Source organism: Acanthochromis polyacanthus, chromosome 3, assembly GCF_021347895.1.
Source record: "Acanthochromis polyacanthus isolate Apoly-LR-REF ecotype Palm Island chromosome 3, KAUST_Apoly_ChrSc, whole genome shotgun sequence".
Lineage (NCBI taxonomy): Eukaryota > Metazoa > Chordata > Actinopteri > Pomacentridae > Acanthochromis > Acanthochromis polyacanthus.
The window spans coordinates 43,627,114-43,640,759 of record NC_067115.1 but is presented as its reverse complement, the minus strand read 5'-3'; the positions used below and the strand labels follow the sequence as shown (position 1 = coordinate 43,640,759).

General features: G+C 41.7%; 1 long non-coding RNA gene across 1 annotated transcript; it reads left to right on the top strand.

Annotated features, from left to right (window-relative positions):
* The first annotated feature begins 3,960 nt into the window (after positions 1-3,960).
* Positions 3,961-9,940, top strand: LOC127533126 (uncharacterized). The gene is made up of 2 exons (XR_007940823.1): positions 3,961-6,766; positions 7,093-9,940. It is a non-coding gene; the product is annotated as an uncharacterized LOC127533126 (long non-coding RNA).
* Positions 9,941-13,646: the final 3,706 nt, after the last annotated feature.

Below are 13,646 nucleotides of genomic sequence, written 5' to 3'. Positions count from 1 at the left end.
ATGTTTTTGGACTGTGGGAGGAAGCCGGAGTACCCGGAGAAAACCCACGCATGCACAGGGAGAACATGCAAACTCCATGCAGAAAGATCCCAGGCCGGGATTTGAACCAGGGATCTTCTAGCTACAAGGCCAAAGTGCTAACCACTACTCCACTGTAAGACACACAGACGTGATTATTATTAATCTGTTTGATTGTCATGTCTTCTCTTCCAGATGTCTGTCAACTCCTCCTCATCCTCCCACGACTGGTGGGGGGGGGGGCTACAGGAAAGACAGAACTTCCCTCTTCTGAATTTTTTTCTAAAAGCCCCACAAAGTTCTTTAAAAACAAGTGTTTTTTTTAAAAACAAACGTTTTAAATCTATTTTTTTTGTTTTTGCATTGCGAGGCAAATTTCATAAAACCAGTTAAAAGGTTGTTAAAAGTATTTATATTTATTGTTTGTTTGTTTGTTGTTGTTTTTTTACATTTTTCCACTCTTATATTGTCTAATATTTTGTTCAGTTTATTTTGCATTGTTTTAATTTTTCCAAGTTCAAGGTTTAAATTTATGTTCTATTTGTGTAACATTAAAGAAAAATAATGCCAAGTCCATGATTGTAATGGTTGTATTCTGAATGAATAATGTACTGTAACTGCAATTCCAGTCTACTGATGACAAATGTAGATTAGTGTTAAATTATGAAAAAGCATGACATTAGATTAAAAATGTACTGTGAAAGGTCCAGAAAGAGACGCATTGGCGAAATAGTCGGGACATCCTTGGAGTACATCAAGGTAAGAATTGCAGGTAATTTCTCATTTAGACTTTTTTTTTTGTTTTTGTGAGAGATTTTGGTCTACAGTACATTTTTTTGCTAGTTAAATTTTTATTGTGAATATTTTTTATAAATTGACAAATTCTTATTTATTAGAATTTGGGGAAAAGTATGCATTAATGATTGTCAGTGTATTACAGTATTGATAGGAAACCACTGACTTTTTTTTATAGGTCTAATAGACGTCTATTAAACGTCTGTTAGACCTAGTCTAAAATGGGTATACCAGAGGTCTAAAAATGAAAGTTTTTTAAACGTCTAAATTTAGGATTTATGCCTAAAATTGGTCTGCAAGAGGTCTAAAAATGAAAGTTTTTTAGACGTCTAAATTTAGACTAGACCGCTAATAGACGTCTAATAAACGTCTAAGTATATACCTAGGTTTATATTCAGTATAAGCATGAACGTCGGATAAACGTCTAAAATTTAGACGTCTAAAAAACGTTCACTTTTAGACCTCTGATAGACCGATTTTACACTAGACGTCTAAGGAACATTTAGACGTCATTTAGACATCTTTTAGACCGAAAAATGCTCGGTGGGTTTAGTTTTGTGATGTTTTAAAGTTTTTCCTCACAATCGTCAAACTGTTTGGTTCTTGTCAACCATGGCTTCATTGGTGGTTTCTATAGACATGCCACAGTAAAAACGCTTTCCCACACTTGTAGCAGCAGTATGGTCTCTTGTGGTGTATTTCCAATAACGAGGTGGTTGCACACATTTAACAACTTTACTGGCAAGCTAAGGAGACATCATTCATCACAGTCAGCACATGAGGAGATGTAAGCACCTTACCAAGCATGCGCAGCGTATTCAAGATACGGCAAGCCTATAGGGTCAATAAGTAACAAATGAATACTGTAATTTTTGCAGTATATCACATCTCTACCATGAAAACTTTCTGATGATGCTTTAGTTCAGAGGTTGTTGTTTTAAATCTATTTTTTTTGTTTTTGCATTGCGAGGCAAATTTCATAAAACCAGTTAAAAGGTTGTTAAAAGTATTTATATTTATTGTTTGTTTGTTTGTTGTTGTTTTTTACATTTTTTCCACTCTTATATTGTCTAATATTTTGTTCAGTTTATTTTGCATTGTTTTAATTTTTCCAAGTTCAAGGTTTAAATTTATGTTCTATTTGTGTAACATTAAAGAAAAATAATGCCAAGTCCATGATTGTAATGGTTGTATTCTGAATGAATAATGTACTGTAACTGCAATTCCAGTCTACTGATGACAAATGTAGATTAGTGTTAAATTATGAAAAAGCATGACATTAGATTAAAAATGTACTGTGAAAGGTCCAGAAAGAGACGCATTGGCGAAATAGTCGGGACATCCTTGGAGTACATCAAGGTAAGAATTGCAGGTAATTTCTCATTTAGACTTTTTTTTTTGTTTTTGTGAGAGATTTTGGTCTACAGTACATTTTTTTGCTAGTTAAATTTTTATTGTGAATATTTTTTATAAATTGACAAATTCTTATTTATTAGAATTTTGGGAAAAGTATGCATTAATGATTGTCAGTGTATTACAGTATTGATAGGAAACCACTGACTTTTTTTTATAGGTCTAATAGACGTCTATTAAACGTCTGTTAGACCTAGTCTAAAATGGGTATACCAGAGGTCTAAAAATGAAAGTTTTTTAAACGTCTAAATTTAGGATTTATGCCTAAAATTGGTCTGCAAGAGGTCTAAAAATGAAAGTTTTTTAGACGTCTAAATTTAGACTAGACCGCTAATAGACGTCTAATAAACGTCTAAGTATATACCTAGGTTTATATTCAGTATAAGCATGAACGTCGGATAAACGTCTAAAATTTAGACGTCTAAAAAACGTTCACTTTTAGACCTCTGATAGACCGATTTTACACTAGACGTCTAAGGAACATTTAGACGTCATTTAGACATCTTTTAGACCGAAAAATGCTCGGTGGGTTTAGTTTTGTGATGTTTTAAAGTTTTTCCTCACAATCGTCAAACTGTTTGGTTCTTGTCAACCATGGCTTCATTGGTGGTTTCTATAGACATGCCACAGTAAAAACGCTTTCCCACACTTGTAGCAGCAGTATGGTCTCTTGTGGTGTATTTCCAATAACGAGGTGGTTGCACACATTTAACAACTTTACTGGCAAGCTAAGGAGACATCATTCATCACAGTCAGCACATGAGGAGATGTAAGCACCTTACCAAGCATGCGCAGCGTATTCAAGATACGGCAAGCCTATAGGGTCAATAAGTAACAAATGAATACTGTAATTTTTGCAGTATATCACATCTCTACCATGAAAACTTTCTGATGATGCTTTAGTTCAGAGGTTGTTGTGAATGTTTTCTCACACAGCTGACAGTTGTTCAGTCTCTCTCCAGACTGAAATTTCTGATGACATCTAAGAGGAATGTTGACAGCTTTTTTGTTAGGTTGTTGCTAGAGATATGGACCCGTACCCGTAGCCTGTGGACTACGGATACGGCACTTGCCATTTGCCAATCAGATACGCGAGATCTGGTCACGTGACTCCCGGTAGACGCTAGCGGTACGGACCCATAGCATCGGTACTACAGGTACGGACCCTAAACCTGACCCTAACACTAACCTTAACCTTTGCTTACCTTTCAACAGTTTGCAGTGGTTAGCAGCTTCTTGACTCGTGAGACTCGCATACCGGTCCGTATCTGTCTGGCAAATGGAAAGTGCCGTATCCGTATATTTTATTCTCAGCAGGTAAACACAGTTGCTTCAAAGCAAGTAACAGTCTGATCTTACATTTTTCATAGTAGCCTTCGCTATAGATTGGTGGAAAAAAGTATTGGGACATCCCATGCATCTGTGAAATACTGCATTAAGAAGCACACTTAGGTCTACAAGTGTAGTTTTTTTCAGTCCAGTCACAGCCAGAATACTTAACAAATCCCCCAAAAAAGCCATGAAAATTTTAAAATTCATGGGTTCCATAAAAATACATCAGAAATTTTGAGCATCGGGTCATTTATTTATCTATTTATTTAATGTTCAGTTTGAACACATTGTCTGCAATTTGTTGACTTTGATACAATGTTGAGAACAGACAAATGTAGTTTGTTAGTTTTTATTATAAACAATGAAATATTTGTGTTTGTGTTTGTCTGATGCAGCCACACCTTTAGAAACAGAAACATTTTGGAAAGATTTTTAAAGAAATATTTCATTATAATATTTGAGATTGTGTAAGATTTTAAGGGTGTCTGAAAGCTTTTTTCCACCGCTGTACACAGTGGTATGTACAGATAGACACCAGGTGCTGCTAGAGCACCTGCCCCTTGCACTCAGTATCAAGCAGGTGCCCTCCACGTCTCAACTTTTGTTTTATTTAAACAAACACACACAGAGGCACTCACACAGAGGCACACACACACAAATACAGAAGGCATGCATGGTAAACTCTCATGGTTTACATGGTCAAGTATAATGTCCCATTTCTGTGTTGTTTCTTGTTCTGTTTGTTCCTGTTGTCTGAATGACTGGTCTAATATCAACTTGTCACCGTAAACATGATGCACATTAGATGTGTATTTTGACAGATGTGATGTAGAAGCATGATCTTTTGATGTGAGGTTGTTTTTTTTTCCAGGACCCCAGGAAGACTAGCTGGTGCCATTCGCCATAGGTCCCACACGTGTCTTGTGGCAGCCAACTTGTCCAAACCGAGGCGTCACCTAGACTCTCTGGTCCTTCGGTCGTCAAACCATAGCGTGCTAGAGTATGCTCTGAATGTCTTTAGCGACATGCCGGACCGCAACAGTGGTCGCCTGGTATTGGGATCTCAGTGACTCTCGCAGGCCTTGCCTCCAGACCTGCAGATGCCAGACAGAATGAGCTAGCCCTGGTACGCTCGAAACCTGGTCTGTCCATCCTTCTCCATCCGTCCGGGGCTCACACTCTACTCTCTTACCTCGTGACTGGTCATTTCGATCACCGTGTCCTGGATATCTGGGAGGATGAATGCGAGGAATGTGGAGAATATGTCTTTGGCCTTGGCTTTGGCAAGAGCTGTGGGTCCCGGAGCTGGGTTGGGGTGAAGATGGTCATGGTCACCATCGTCATCGTCATCATTTGCCCCCGGGCGACCTGGGCACTGAGCTTCACCATCTCCGTTGCTGTTACTGGGCATGCTCCTTGGGCTCAGTTGTGCTGCTCGTCGGGCTTGTCCCCTATCGTTCCATGGATCGAGCTGCTGGAGTGTTATCCATCACATGTTGGTGGTTTCTTTGTCTGACTCTGGAAGGCCAGAAGAAACCGTTTCAGTTGTAGGACTCTGAGGTTGTTGTTGTTTTTGTTCTTGTTGGTGGTGGTGGTGCTGCTGTTCTGCAGTAGCAGCAGCAGTCTCGTTTCTCCTGTTCCCGATGAGGTTTCGAGGTTTTGTTGTGGTTGTTGTTGTGTAGTAGCAGCAGTAGTCTCGTCTTCCCTGGTCCCGACTAGTTCCTGAGTCCTGAGAGCAGGGTCTGAACATGAGCATGTTGTCCTCTTCCTCGTGCTCTTCCTCATTCCCCATCTCCTTGTTGTATCCTCTGTTGGTGGCTTACTATCCATGTCGGAGGAGAGCCCCCTGGTCCTGGTTGAGTTTGTTGTGTTGCTGGAGGAGCATATTATACGTTCGACTTGTGACAGACCTACTGTATGGGCCATGGTCAAGAATAAGGGAAAAGATCCAGTCGATCTCTTTCACCTGTAGGAGGTGGGGTAGATGGGGGGGATCGTCATGTTATTATTGTTTTGTTTAGCTTGACCGACCGCTCCCCAATGACCAGCTTTCTTACTCCCGGCCGACCGGCCTTGTTTCTTTTGTTATTTTTTGATTTGTTTTTTTTTTTCATTTAGCCCGACCGGCCAACCGCTCCCAACCGACCAGGTCTTGCTTTTTTTGGTTAGATTTTGATCCACAGCACGCTTGTTTCCCTCCTGGCAGCACTCCTGGGCTTTGACCTTGACTTTGAGCTCAAGGTCGCCTGCGATCTCTGAAAAACACAGGTTCAGCTGCTATTCCATCAGTGACTGGTCGAAAGGCTCTGGATAGGGTTCCCCCGTGGCCATGCCTAAAGTGCTCCTGGATTTGGTGCACAGGTTGTCCAGCTTGAGCAAATTTTTGTAATACCGCGGGTGCAGCGAGGGAGACTCAAAGATCTTGTACCCAGCGGCCTTGACCCACAGATGGTTTCCTTCCATCATGATTGAATCCGTTAGCTTGACACCATTACCTTATAGACGTCATTGCTGTCGTTGTCGTCGCTATCATCGTCGTCGCTATCTGGTCACGCTGGCTCGCCCATGACCATGTCACATCGCGTCTCCGAAGCCTGGCTCTCTGCGCTCTCACCGCTCCCAAAAGGCATCTTTTGTTGTTTGTGTTTTTCACCTTGGGTTTCTGTCAGACTCTCTGGCTGCTTTGAGGCTGACTATGATCCCCCCATCTTGTACATGTACGGCAGTCATAAATAATAATAAAAAAATCCTTCTGGTACCCTAGAGTGGATGTCTGGTACCCTAGAAACCTGGGGTTGATCACTCTTCAGCCAGTGAGCAACCTCACTGATGCGGTGACCGTGCACAAGGGTTAAAGCATCAATAAACTGCAGCAACAGGTGTGATTAAAATAACACAAACGCTGAAAAACACACAGTGAGTAATGGCTCTGATTTGAATATACAAAGTTTGTCTGGACATCATTTGAAATGTGCATGTGTGTGTGTGTCCATAGCGTGTTTCTGACAGTTTTGGTTGATCATCTGACAATCAGTTTGTCATTGTCACAGTGTTTTATCAATGCAAATGGAACATATTTGAATTTAACTCAGAGAGGTGGAGTGTTGCTGCGTTATCCATCCAATACAGGATATCTGGATCAAACACTCCACAGAGTCCACCGAGGAGGGACACAGAGGGAGGAAGCTCAGAAACAAACACTCAGAAGGTTGGTTGGCTTTTATTTTTTTACCATCAGTATCATCTTAAATTCACAGCCATGTGGAGGACTGAAATATGTAGAAATGTGTACAATATTTACTAAAGACCCCTCACCTGAAATAAAGTGTCAGACCAGTATTTGCAAAGTTTGATGAAGAAATAGTTGTAACTGTACAGATGAGAACATGAGAAGAGTATATAAGCCTAACCCTAACTAAAATATAAAAGCAATCAGTCAGCCTTGAAAACATTAAGATCTCCTTTCTTTCACAGATGCTAAGATTATATTCAAAGATTTAATCCATTTGATTGTCATGTCTTCTTCTCTTCCAGATGTCTGTAAACTCCTCCAAAGATTCCCTTCTCCATCCAAACATCTCCTCCATTAGCTCTGACTTCTCTTTATTCATCCATTGTCTAATGTCCAGACCAAGCTCCCTCATCTTCACCACATTCATCTTCACCAACATCCTCCTCCTCCTTCCCCTGTCCATCTTCATCATCTACCATGGTCTCCAACAATGGAGACAAAATCACTCCACCTCCTCAGCAGCAATCATGAGTCACTCTGACAGCTTCACCTACAACATGGTCACCATGGAGATGATTGGAGTCTTTGGGTCTGTCCTCTGCTGCTGTGGTATCTACGCTGATCATTTAATCACATTATTAGTGGGGGTCTGTCTTTTTCTTTCACCTGGTATGGTGGGATGTTCTTCCACGTCCTGACCTGTGTGGAGCGCTACCTGGCTGTGGTCCATCCCATCACCTACCTGAGCCTGAGAAAAGAGAGAGGGATCAGAATCAGGAACATCAGCATCGGCTGTGTCTGGCTGCTTTGCTTTGTAAAGATCAGTATGCTGGTGCTGACAGAGTCCATCTTTTATGATTTATGCATCTTGATACCATCTTTATCCGTCGTCTCCTTCTGCAGTGTTTCTGTTCTCTGTGTTCTGATTCGTCCAGGTCCAGGGGAACAGGGTGGGGACAGGAAGAGGGTTGACCAATCAAAGCAGAGGGCGTTCTACACCATTATGGTCATACTGGGAGTACTGGTGGTGAGGTTTACTTGGTATCTGGTTTGGGCTGTGGTGTACAAGTTGGAAAGTGATACTAATTGTGTGATAATGACAACAGGTATCTGGCTTATTCTTCCCAGAAGTCTGGTCTTACCTCTGCTGTTTCTACTCAGAGCAGGAAAATTAATGTGTTTGAAGAAGAACATCCAGTGAGGATCAGGCCGAGATTTGCAAAAGTACAATTACAACAGATACACAAAAACAGGCGAATGGAAAATTATGTAGAAACAATGACAGTCAAGATTAGACTGCAAGATGATCATGAAGTTCATTTCACATCTTTATTTTTCCCCATTTGGTTTCAGATTAATTTAATAACAGACCTGAATCTGAAACCTCCTTTTCCTTTTCTTGGTGGCGTCACATCATTTTTATTCTCCTACTGCAGCCTTTCTGTTCTCCGTGTTATCATTTACAAAAATAATACTGTAAAAAACATCCATGTAGATAACAAAATGACAGTAAATCTTATCTGAGTGTTTTTTCTCTTTACTGTCTCATAGATTTTTAATGGACAACAAAACTGCCCAAAGTTCTTGATTGAAACACCCTCTGGTTTGGTCTCTTAAAGTGCCAAGTTGGTGTGTCAGCTGCTGAGGGTTTTAAAAAACATTTTTTTACCTGAGATAATCCCACACTCATAGATCTTTACATGTAGAACAGATTTCTCCTCGTCATTAACTTTTTATCCCATTTTGTGGTGTCATGTGGTGAACCCATGGCAGAAAGCACAGGAGGTCCTCTACTTACGTCTGAATTCCATTCATAAGGATCGATGGAAGTCGGTTCTCACCGCAAGTCGGAACTCCAGCAAAAATGTGAACAGTTGCATCACAACATCAGTTCTTCAGTCATGAATACCAACGACTTTCATGCATGTATAAATCATTTTACTAGAAGATAACAGAATATGTTGACCCGTTTATGATTTGATCTACTTGATCATGCTGGGAACCATAATGAAGGACAGAACTAGTTCCATGTAACCAGTTCGGACTTAACGATGAAACACTGTAGGTCGGTGATGTCATAAACCGAAGACCTCCTGTTGAGTGATTCAATTTTATTTATATAGTGCCAATTACAGTCAAATTGTCTCAAGATTCTTTACAGAACCCAAATGTGTGTTATACAACTAGGCTGGACTCGAGCAGAGAACCACGCTATCGAGACCAAGATGCAGTTTGAAAATGATTTATTATGGGGGAGAGGGAAGTGGATCTGACGGGAGAAGAGCCGGGGTCTTGTCGGGAGGGGAAGCGAGGAGCGGTACCGGGTGGGCTGCGTTTCAGCCGGGGGTCGGCGGCCGTAGGTTCCAGGAGGGGAAGCAGAGTGCGGCGCCGGATGGTCTTGGGATCCCTGGCGACTGGAGGGGATGCAGAGATTTGGGGACAGGAGGGCTAGGATGCAGGCTGGACAGACTGGAGCGTTCGGAACCGGGCTGGTTTGATATTTCTTCCTGATTGTCACAGACAGGAGTGGGGGCGCCAGGAGAGAAGGGGGAATGGTGCCGAGAGGAGGTTCTGGGGCGAGGTTGGGTCCAGAGGAGGAAACCAGAGAGAAACAGCAGGCAGGAGTCTGAGCAGCGGATTCTGGTAAGACAGGAGAACACGGTTAGTGGTTAGCTTCAAAAACCAACAGGTCAAAAGAACGAGAAGGCGACTGACTGGGTAAGTCGAGTCTAACGATCCGGCAGGATGTTGCAGGATGAGTCGGTGTTTTATTGCCAGGGTGTAATCAGAAGAATGATCGTCAGCTGCTCAGACTCTGGTGGGACTGACTGAGGGAATGGTTTCAGCTGCTCTCATCAGCTCTGCTGTCAGGAGAGGGAGAGAAGACAGGATGATGAATTAACAGGTGTCAGGTGTGGGTGAGCGTGAGGGGAGGATCCTGACAATATGCCTGACCTGATTCTGATTTTATCAGTTTATGTAAAAATCTTTATTGTGTTTCTGTTTTGTTAATCTGCTGAAAAATCATGTTTTGAAAAAAAGATCAAGTCATGTATATTTTTGACTGAATTCTCCTGTGTGATGCTCATAAAACCTGTTATGTTTCTTCTGCTTCCCTGTATAATCCTGATTAAACAACTAAAAAACCTGGTTTTATTGGATTTATTTCCATGAAATTACATGCTTTAAAGAAAACGTTTTTCTGTGTGCGAGTCTAAACAGCAGCAATAGTTTTTACTGCAAGTCATGTCCTAAGTTTTGATGTGAGAGTTCATGGTTTGATCAGACGATGACAATTTAAATAGAATTTGGGAGTTTTTCTTCTGTGTGGAAGAACATGAACTGATTTTTCAGGCTAATCGTGATGCAAATGAGTGGCAGCAAAAGGCCTCAGCAGGATTTTCTACATTAGAACCAAGTTCAACAGCAGAAACAGGACGTGGAACATTTACAGATGATACAAACCAGACATCAACATTCTCACTAATGATCACTGTATAAAGCAGAACGAGCACCATAACAGAATGTAGAAAACTGTTTCTCATTCATCCAGAATACTAAAGGAATTCAGCACTGAGTTTAAACCGCTGGAGGTGAGGCTGAAGGTGCAGCAGTGGCGGCTGCCATAGTGGAGAGCCAGAGGCACAGTGACAAGCTGGACCTCTTTGGAATGCAGGTCGAACCCCAGTGGTCTGGATTGGAGCGCCCCGGGGTCCCGGTTGAACAGGTCAGCATGCGGCCGAACTGGCAGGACAGCGGCAGAATCTCAACAGCGGGGTCAGGGGATCTGCAGGCAGAGTAAACGGGTGTCAGATTCTTCTGAAAACACTAGACACAAAATGTGCAAAGTGAGCTGACAAACTGACAGCGTGAGCTGTGTTTACGATCTGGCAGGGAGTGGAAAGAGAAACCAGTCTTTATGGAGAGGTTGGTGTGGCAGGTGGCTGACCTACAGCTGTCTGGATACCTGCTGATGTAATCAGTGGATTTATTGCAGCCATGGAGAAGCGGTGCTGGGGGAAGAGTGAGCGGGGGAGAGAACAGAAGGAGAGAATGAAAGGAAAAGGAAGTGGAGAGGATTAAGGGGCGACAGATGCTGAGCCAGAGGAGGGTCCTGACAGTCTGGCTGTGCACATTGTTGTATAGCAGTTTAAACCATCCCATGTACCTGTTCCTAAACCTCAGTGTCCTCATTAACCTCCACAAAAACCCATGTTCTGCCCTGTCAGGTGCTTTGTTAAAGTCTACTATAACACAGACCCCCCCTTCTTGTTGTAATTGTTCCATCCCATGTTTTACTGTCAGTATTGTGTCTGATATGTCCCTCCCAGGTATACTGTATGATTGTGTCTTAGCATAATTTGTAGTCTGTGTTGAGTAGACTGATGGGTCTGTAGTTCTTTAGGCAGGATCTGTCCTCTCTCTGCTTGTACACCGGACTACCTAAACCGAGCATCAAGGTCCTGGGGGTGCACCTCTGCTCCTCCATGCTGTGGTAGAGGGAGAGAAGGACCGGGGCCAGCTGGTCTCTGAAAGAGATGTAGAAGTCAGAGGTCATGCCGTCTGAGCCAGGGCTTTTGTTCCTCCTGAGTCTACTGATGGCCGCCTCCAGCTCTCCTAAACCAGGGAGGAGTCACACCATTCAGCCTCCTCAGGGCCCTGAGAGCTTCTCCTTACACTCCCTCTCTGGAAACAGATCTTGGTAGAAATGCTGTACCTCCTCAGAATCTGCTCAGTTTTGTCTATTTTCCCCCCTTTTCGCTTGTTAATTATTTTATAAGGCATCTTTCCTGCTTTCTTGTTTACAAACCTTAGAAGTTGTCTCTCCCTCTGTTGTTTTGCCGTACTCCTTATAATCACAGCTTTGCATTTTCTTGTTTTTATTTCCAGTTCTTTGTTCAGACATTGATACTCTGTTATGTTGTGTGCTGTACTTCCCTCTATTTTTTCTATCTTTGTCTGTATCTGCTCTCTAATTCTAAATTCTTCTCTATTTTCCTCCCACCTTTTCTGTTTGCTAATTATTGCACTTTACTCTTTAACTTCCTCCCACCAGAGTGATTTGTCCTCCATATAATTGACTTCCTCCACTATGTAAATCTTCTTTCTGAATGAATTTTCCGTCTCTGAGCAGTCTATTATTCTGACACAGAGTCATTTCTGGACATCCTTGGATGGTCTAGGCCACCCTCCATAGAGAAGTGATCCGACCATGTGTTTCCTTTTATTCAGTTCTTCTGTCTCTTTTTACTATTCCTGGAGAAGTCAAACAGAAGTCAGTTCATGTTTGTTTTAACCCTCCAGTTATCTCCATTCAATGTTTACCATTCAAAAAGTCATAGTTGACTTTTCTTTCCTTTTTCTTCATATTTCATGACTTTTCCTGATTTGATGGGACAACTTATTAAGCATGAATTATCATGATGATATTTTTAGTGTGCTGAACATGTATTGCAGCGTTGGTGTTCCTCTGGGGGCAATCTGAGCCCAAACTGTTTAAACTTGTACTGGCTAATGCTAGTTAGCAGTTATCTCTGGTTTACTCATGTCCAGTCCCAGTTGTATTGAACAATCCAGTCCAAGTCCAGGTTATGATGAAAAAACAAGAATGTATTTATTTACATTGTGTTGCTGATTAATCCACAAAAAAGGCTTTCAAAACAAACACAGGACGGGACACGGTAAGAAAACCGTGTGTCTCCACTGCTAACCTGGCGTTGATCACAATAATCTCACGTTCCAGTGAGCCAAGCTGCCAGCTCTTAAAGCTACAGTACCACCAAAGATTAAACATAAAGTGAACAGTCTGTTCCAGTCCAAAAGAAACAAATAACCGTATTCAGTTAGCATTAATCTGAAATACCTATTAAACCAATATGTAAACTTAAGATTCAAAAGTTACAGCAAAAATTATATTTACTGTAAATAACATAAGAATAAAATGAGAAAATCAGCAAACTTATTATTGCCTCATACACTTGTCTCTATGAGACCGAACATCTCCACAAAGCAGAGTTCACACTTTTCAGTTGATCCAGAACAGGAGGGAGGAAAACAACTCTTCCCACCAGAACTTTGACTCTTCTCATGGAATGGACCTGTGGGAAACCACTGCACAATACTGGTACAATATTTTCAACAGCTGGTTCTATGAAGAGCTCCAATATTGACTTGATGTCTTCAGCATGTCTCACTGTGTGTCTGGAGGAACACTCTTAGCAGCATGTCTGCCTTGTTATTGAAGTGAGTAGAGGGAGCATCATTTTCATTTTTTGGTGCTAGCATCACATAGGGGAGAGGGAAGCAAGATTCTCATGAGAACTTTCCGCCACCATCTAATCTGTAACCTAAGAGTCTCCAGACTAGGGATGTGATACAAACAAAACAAGGCCTTAAAAAAACATTTTGTGTGAAAAACAGCCTTATTAGCAATCTAGTGTTATGGATTGACAAGAAAGGTTTTTGGGCTTCTTTTTTTTTCAACAAAAACCAGGTCTCACCCTGATCATCAGGTAGATCAGCTGCACCTGAGAAATGGAGCTCAGGTGTGGGCTGTTGGTGATCAGCCTGGCTGGGAGACATTATAAAGAGAGGGTTTTGCTGCTTCTTTCAGATGAGGAGGGTGCTTCAGAAGGTTCAGCACATCAGCTGGCTTTCTTTACAATACTGAGTCTGAATGAGACAATCAAGCTGTTCTGTACTAGTGACTCCTTTTTTATTTTTAACCCCATCTTGAGTGTGTAGTTTTTGTTAGTTTCCCTGTTTACGACCTTAAAAATCTTGTGTAGCGTCCTGAGAGGATGAAACATAACACCAGTGATGAGCAGATGTTTTCACAGGCTAAAGTTCTGTATGC